Consider the following 6,000-nt stretch of genomic DNA (forward strand, 5'->3'; position numbering starts at 1 on the left):
TCGTTTGGTATTATCAAACATTTTGTGTACGGGCAAACTATCAAAATTCTGTTAAACAGTATGACCGTACGTAATGTAAAACTTGAAATAAAAATATTTTTCTAAGAAGGCGACACTGTAGCTCGTTATCAGACCGGTGATAGCAGCTGCGGCCGCTTGGAGGTAGACCGCAGTGAACTGTGAAAGTAAATATTAAAACGCCAGCGTTGAGCGTTTTCAACAATCTTATTTTTCTGGCTTAGGTCAAATTATAATAAGTAATATAATGAAAAAATATAGTGTTTGATTAGGTACACTGTTTTGATATAATACTATAATATTATACTTTACTGGGCGTATTTAAGAAAATTAATAGCTTAAGTTCGGTTGTACCTAGCAACGGTAAAATAAAAAAAATGATGCAACTTTAATAGGATACTAATGATGTTATTGAGTTTATTGCACGTGATGATTTAGTAATTGATTCTGAGGAAAAGGTATATTTGTTGAAACTTAAAAAAAAATTACTTTTTTTAACGTTGCTTCTATTACAATTATTTAATAATAATTTATGAGTTTATTTTAGATTTTTGATTTTATCATTGGTTGGATACGCTTTAATACAGACGAACGTAATGACTTGGTACCGTTTCTTATGAAATTTTTACGTTTACCTTTAATTTCAAAAAAAGGACTACAAAGGATTTATAATGAACCATTAGTGAGAAATAATAATGATGGTAAGTATGTATTGTTGATTTTCCCATCGGGGCAACATTGAATCTAAATTGTGCCCTCTGTTTGTATATACAGTAGTGCCTATAGGTGAAATATATTGATGATGTGTCTTTTGAATAAATATTATTACTGTTATGCTTTTCCAGTTAAGACAGGCATGTTAGAAAATATCATTAATACTTACATAAATTCAAAACCATCATATACTCAAGGGAGATGTACTCAAATTGAAGCATCAAATGTATGTAGACATTTTAAAACTAGATTTTTACATGTTATACATGGTACGCAATAAGTGCACTAGTTATGTGCTTGTACAACTTACATTTGTATACATGTGTATTCAGATTATTTTTGCAATTACGGGTCATTCAAACGGTGGGGGTTCCTATGTAAAGTATATGGAAACGATAATGACCTAAGATGAAAATCAAGCAAACATTTACATTTTTTACCTCCCCGTAAAGCCGCAACGATGGTAGTCTCTGAAAATGGGATAATACTTGCCATTGGTGGCATAAACGAGTCTGGTGAATTGACCAATCTTATAGATGAGCTTGATTTTAAGTTAAAATCAAAACAATGGGTTTCTACATGGCCATTGAATCAACCACGAACAAATTTTGCTGTTTGCACTTACAAGCAGTACATATATGTTGTACGTATTAATTTGATTGTAGTTAACATAACGAATACACCTTGTTTACAAGAAAATTATTATTTTTTTTACGATATAGGTTGGAGGCTATGATGACTCAAATCACAATTGTTTGACTTCTGTAGAATACTATGATACAAATTCAAAAGTATGGACGGAAATTACTGAACCGATGCTCACTGCTCGAGCCTTGTGCAGTGCTGTAGTATTTAATAATAAATTATACGTTGTAAGTAAAAAACCATTTAACCATAAACACCATGCCTAACTACAAAACAAGTTTCTACTCATATTTTATTAATTTCTATTAAAAATTATTGTAAAATATTAATTTCACAAATTATTATGGTTTGTAAGAATTTGATTCAAGTTTTATTGTTTTTTGTAGTTTGGTGGACGTACTGAACGTTATTGTAGTTCTCTTGCAACTGTAGAGTACTATGATTTTGAAAAGAAACGCTGGAAACAACTCTATCCTATGCCGGTATGTAATTTTAGCATGAGTATATCAAAAATTGATTACGTCGTTTATCTCATTGGTGGTTCTAATGCATGCCGTCGACGAGTTTTTAAGTTCGATTTACAACATTTCAAATGTAACGAAATGCCTAACGTGAACATGGTTTGCTATGGAGATTGCTCAAGTCTGTATATATTTAATCAAGTATATAAAATATAATACATTTTTTTACTCATAAATATTATAAAATGCAGGTGTTGGTGTCATGAAAAACGACTTATTCGTGTTTGTGAATAATGGAGGAATATTTCATTGTGAACGATATGACAGAGGAAAAAATCAATGGCAATTAGTTGACAGGGCAGGAGAGCATACAGATGAATTTTGTCATATGATTACTTTTAATGATATTGCTCTTAAGTCCTATGGTATGTATTTGTAATACTATATTTTTTATATACCGTTTTGTTGTTACTTTGGGAGAACTTCATTGTGTAAGATATGACACAGAAAAAAAAAACATGGCATCTAGTTGACAGAGCAAGAGAGTAAAATCAAATGATTTTTGACAAAATATTATTGCTTTTAGTAATGTTATGCTGAAAATATCGTGGTACTCACTTATAATATTATTTTGTATTAATAAAATCTTATAAGTAAAAATTGGTTTCAAAATTGATTATTTATTTTTTTGGCCTTTTATTTTGATTGCAAACTATACAGTACGTACTTATGGCATAAAGTAATTATTGGGCAGTATGAAACATTACATTTAATTGTGATAGCAACACTATCAGAACTATTATTAAAAAACTTCATGAGTCTTTTCTCTTGTGCCAACCATGCCTTAGTTTAAACATCTATAGGTAATGTAAGAGTCACAGATTAATTAAACGTCAAAAATGTATTCATTCAAATTGTGGTAAGGTTATACATCAATGTACTGCACAGTCCATTCTAATAAAAACTCTTTTATGGTTTATACAAAACTACATAGTAATATCATACATAAAAAACACTGATTAAACCCGATTAATCAGATATACCGTCAAAATAACTTCAAACGACACGTAGGACCACCGACTACGTTATCGTCGGCAAAGAAATTGTCCGTAGACTCACAACATCATCTACCACCAAGACGGCGTTACTTGTATTTTCAATTCAAATGTGTCAATCAAATGGGAACACTCAAAAAGAATAACATAATAAGCAAACTGTAATCAAGTTGATGAATGTCCAAACCGTCAGCCTACAGAAATAAAAAAACAAACTCAAATTACCAAAACGTAAAATTGTTAAGTAGTTATTAAGCGTCTCTCTCTGTCTTCCCGAATAATAATACCATATCGTGGTACCTAATTGCATTATATAAAAAAATGTACAGAAAAAGATAATACAGAAATAATTTTTTTTTTGTAATAATTATAATGTTAAATAGTAATTTTACAAGTCGGCGAAAGCTGTTTCCACAACGAATATAGACTTAGGTAAACGCATTAATACATGTTATAGAATGACGATGAAGGTAAATTTACAATAAGATTCGAAACCGAAGCTGGGAATTTGATCTGTTTGCCACAGAAAACGCGCGAAAGATTACCTCCACCCGAGTCGTTATCACACTCGTTATCATACAAACACACATTATCACAAATCTGTCTTGAAAATTTTCGGCGTTGTCCTGCAGTTCGCGTTATAAAACCTACATTAAATACAAATTTTGTTGTTGTTAATAATTGAGATTACTTTTTATATGCACTCGGAATTTCTTTGAATTATAACTAGTTACATTTGATTTAGCGCCATAGAAACAACTTGTTTTCATTATTGTTGCTACGGGTCCGATTCGTGAGAATCTCTAGTTTTTAATTTTAATATTGTTAAATTTCATGATAAATACCTAACGCATTGCGCCGTGTTTCGTTATTTCGTTTTAATTTGCGTTACAATTGAGTTTTGTCTTGCCTGTAATTCATTTATTATAAGTTTTTAGTAGCAGCCCTGGACGGCGGTTTACGTTTCTACGTTGTGTGATTACCTACCGTTGTATTTCTAATTTATTTACATTATTGCCGTGTTTTCCATTCACTCAGAATATTGTTGCTTGTGAGTAAATAGAATCTTAATATATTTGTGTTTTTTTTTATTACTTATTATTCACTCAGAGTTGAATTGAGTGACTCAGGATCAACGCCACTTTAAATTAATCTTGTTGGCAAAATGATCTATCGTTTATCTTTAATTTTTATCGTGTTAGCTTCTTACCTACAAGTCATACTTGTAGTTTTGTGTTATTCATCTAATTTAAGTAAACTAAAATTTAGTTTTAAATGTGTAAAAAAACAAAATATACCATTGCAAACTCGATTGGGTTTTTATTTTTCAAATAGTGATAACTAAATTATTCTTATAGTAAAATTGTGTAATTAAGTCGTTCTATTCAACCTCTATGCAAATATGACATAGAAACACAACTAATGTTAAATGTCAATTATAGAGTTTGGAAGCTATTTAATATGTTGAAAATTAAACATGAAAATGATGAAACAGAACAACACTCCTTTCAAGTCATTGCACCCAGACCGTTAGATGTGCAGTTCAAAAACAATGAAATTTCTACAATAGAGGAGTATTTGGTAAAGAATGAAGTGGACAATACTTATGAGTAAGGCGATTTTTATTACCATTTTTTTTTACTAGATAAAACAATTAGGCTTTTGTTACTATGTCGTCCTCCGTAATTAAAAAAAATATATATAATTGTTGATGTCCTAATTCATTTTCAAAATAGTATTAATGATATTGTTTTAACAATTATTCTCGACGTTATAAGAAGTAAAGAGAAATGGTGAATGAAACACAGTTTAAAATCAAAATATATTTAATTCAGCTGTTGAAAGCTGATCATGTACATCTAAGTTAGTTTTGTGTTATTCATCTAATTTAAGTAAATTAATATTTCGTTTTAAATGATTAAAAAGTACAAAATACACCACTGAAAACTTGGTTGGTTTTTATTTTTTAAACAATGTAAACTAAATTGTTCTTTATTTTTTTAAATATATTTAAGCCTCGTTAACTTAGACTATTAGCTGTCTTCTTTAGTATATCATTATTATTACAAATAATTGTTACTAAATAAAATAGTTAAAATTAGGTAGTCATGTCGTCCTATTAATCCTCTATGCATATATGGCATAAAAATAAAACCAAGTTTAATATTAATTATAGAGTTTTGAAGCGACATAATGTGTTGAAAATTAAACAAGAAACTGATGAAACAGAAGAACACTCCTTTGAAAAGTCGTTTGAAGTCATTGAACCTGAACCGTTAAATGTGCAGTTAAAAAAAAATGAAATTTCAACAACAGAGGAGAATTTAGTAAAGAATGAAGGTGACAATACTTATGGGTAAGGCAATTTTTATTATTATTTTTTTTTTATCCTAAATATAACTATTAAAATTTTGTTATTACTCCGTTCTCCTCTATGAACCTGTCATTGGTATCGATGTTAGTGTTTCTCTGACATTTAACTTATAATAAGAACCACTTCTTCTTATAATAATAGATTGTTTCAAAACTTCATCTACCTCTTATCAATATAATGTTAAATCAAAATACCAAAAAAAAATAAAATTCTTAACATCTATTTGTGGGTATGATGACCTGTCAAAGTTTGCAGTACCGCATTTTGTTAGCGTATGTTTGCACAAGACATACTGTGTTATATAAATATAAATGTAAAGAAATTTATTCATACATTTCTTTTCATTCTTTTATATAATGGACAAAAAATTAGTATAAGTGTAATTTTTTATTGTAAAAACTTTATTTTAACAGTTATAAAGAAAAATATTTTAATAAGTACTAGGGTTTGTTTAATTTCTATAAAATTAAATTTGTTTTACAATAAAAAATGTATAAAGTAAAATGAAATTTTTTTATGAAATATAAGTAATCTAACTTACAACTAAACCATAAACTAACTTTTATTGGATATAACTAGATAAACACTTTTACCTCAGTTGCACTTCTCCTAAACGGAATTATTGGTTGTATCCAAAATGATACCTACAATATCCTAATAGTAAAATACTTAAAACTTTATAAACATAATTTAAAATTGGATACATTTAACTTATTTTCTTTTTTAACAATAT

The 6,000-nt window shown here is 28.8% G+C and overlaps 2 long non-coding RNA genes across 3 annotated transcripts; both read left to right on the top strand.

Moving 5' to 3' along the window:
- Positions 1-210: 210 nt before the first annotated feature.
- On the top strand, positions 211-2,443 carry LOC126845111 (uncharacterized). The gene is made up of 7 exons (XR_007686709.1): positions 211-476; positions 566-719; positions 864-958; positions 1,065-1,375; positions 1,455-1,604; positions 1,764-2,019; positions 2,090-2,443. It is a non-coding gene; the product is annotated as an uncharacterized LOC126845111 (long non-coding RNA).
- A 1,102-nt stretch (positions 2,444-3,545) lies between these two features.
- On the top strand, positions 3,546-5,232 carry LOC126845114 (uncharacterized). Of its 2 annotated transcripts, none has more exons than XR_007686710.1 (3): positions 3,546-3,944; positions 4,336-4,503; positions 5,070-5,232. It is a non-coding gene; the product is annotated as an uncharacterized LOC126845114 (long non-coding RNA). The 2 variants fall into 2 exon arrangements; XR_007686711.1 differs by having other exon boundaries at positions 3,546-3,868.
- Positions 5,233-6,000: the final 768 nt, after the last annotated feature.

The sequence above is a fragment of the Adelges cooleyi genome, unplaced genomic scaffold (genome assembly GCF_023614345.1).
Source record: "Adelges cooleyi isolate 19-005CV unplaced genomic scaffold, UGA_ACOO_1.1 ACOO_flye_CR_arks_rails_tigmint_CR_PRNA_671, whole genome shotgun sequence".
NCBI classification, from domain to species: domain Eukaryota; kingdom Metazoa; phylum Arthropoda; class Insecta; order Hemiptera; family Adelgidae; genus Adelges; species Adelges cooleyi.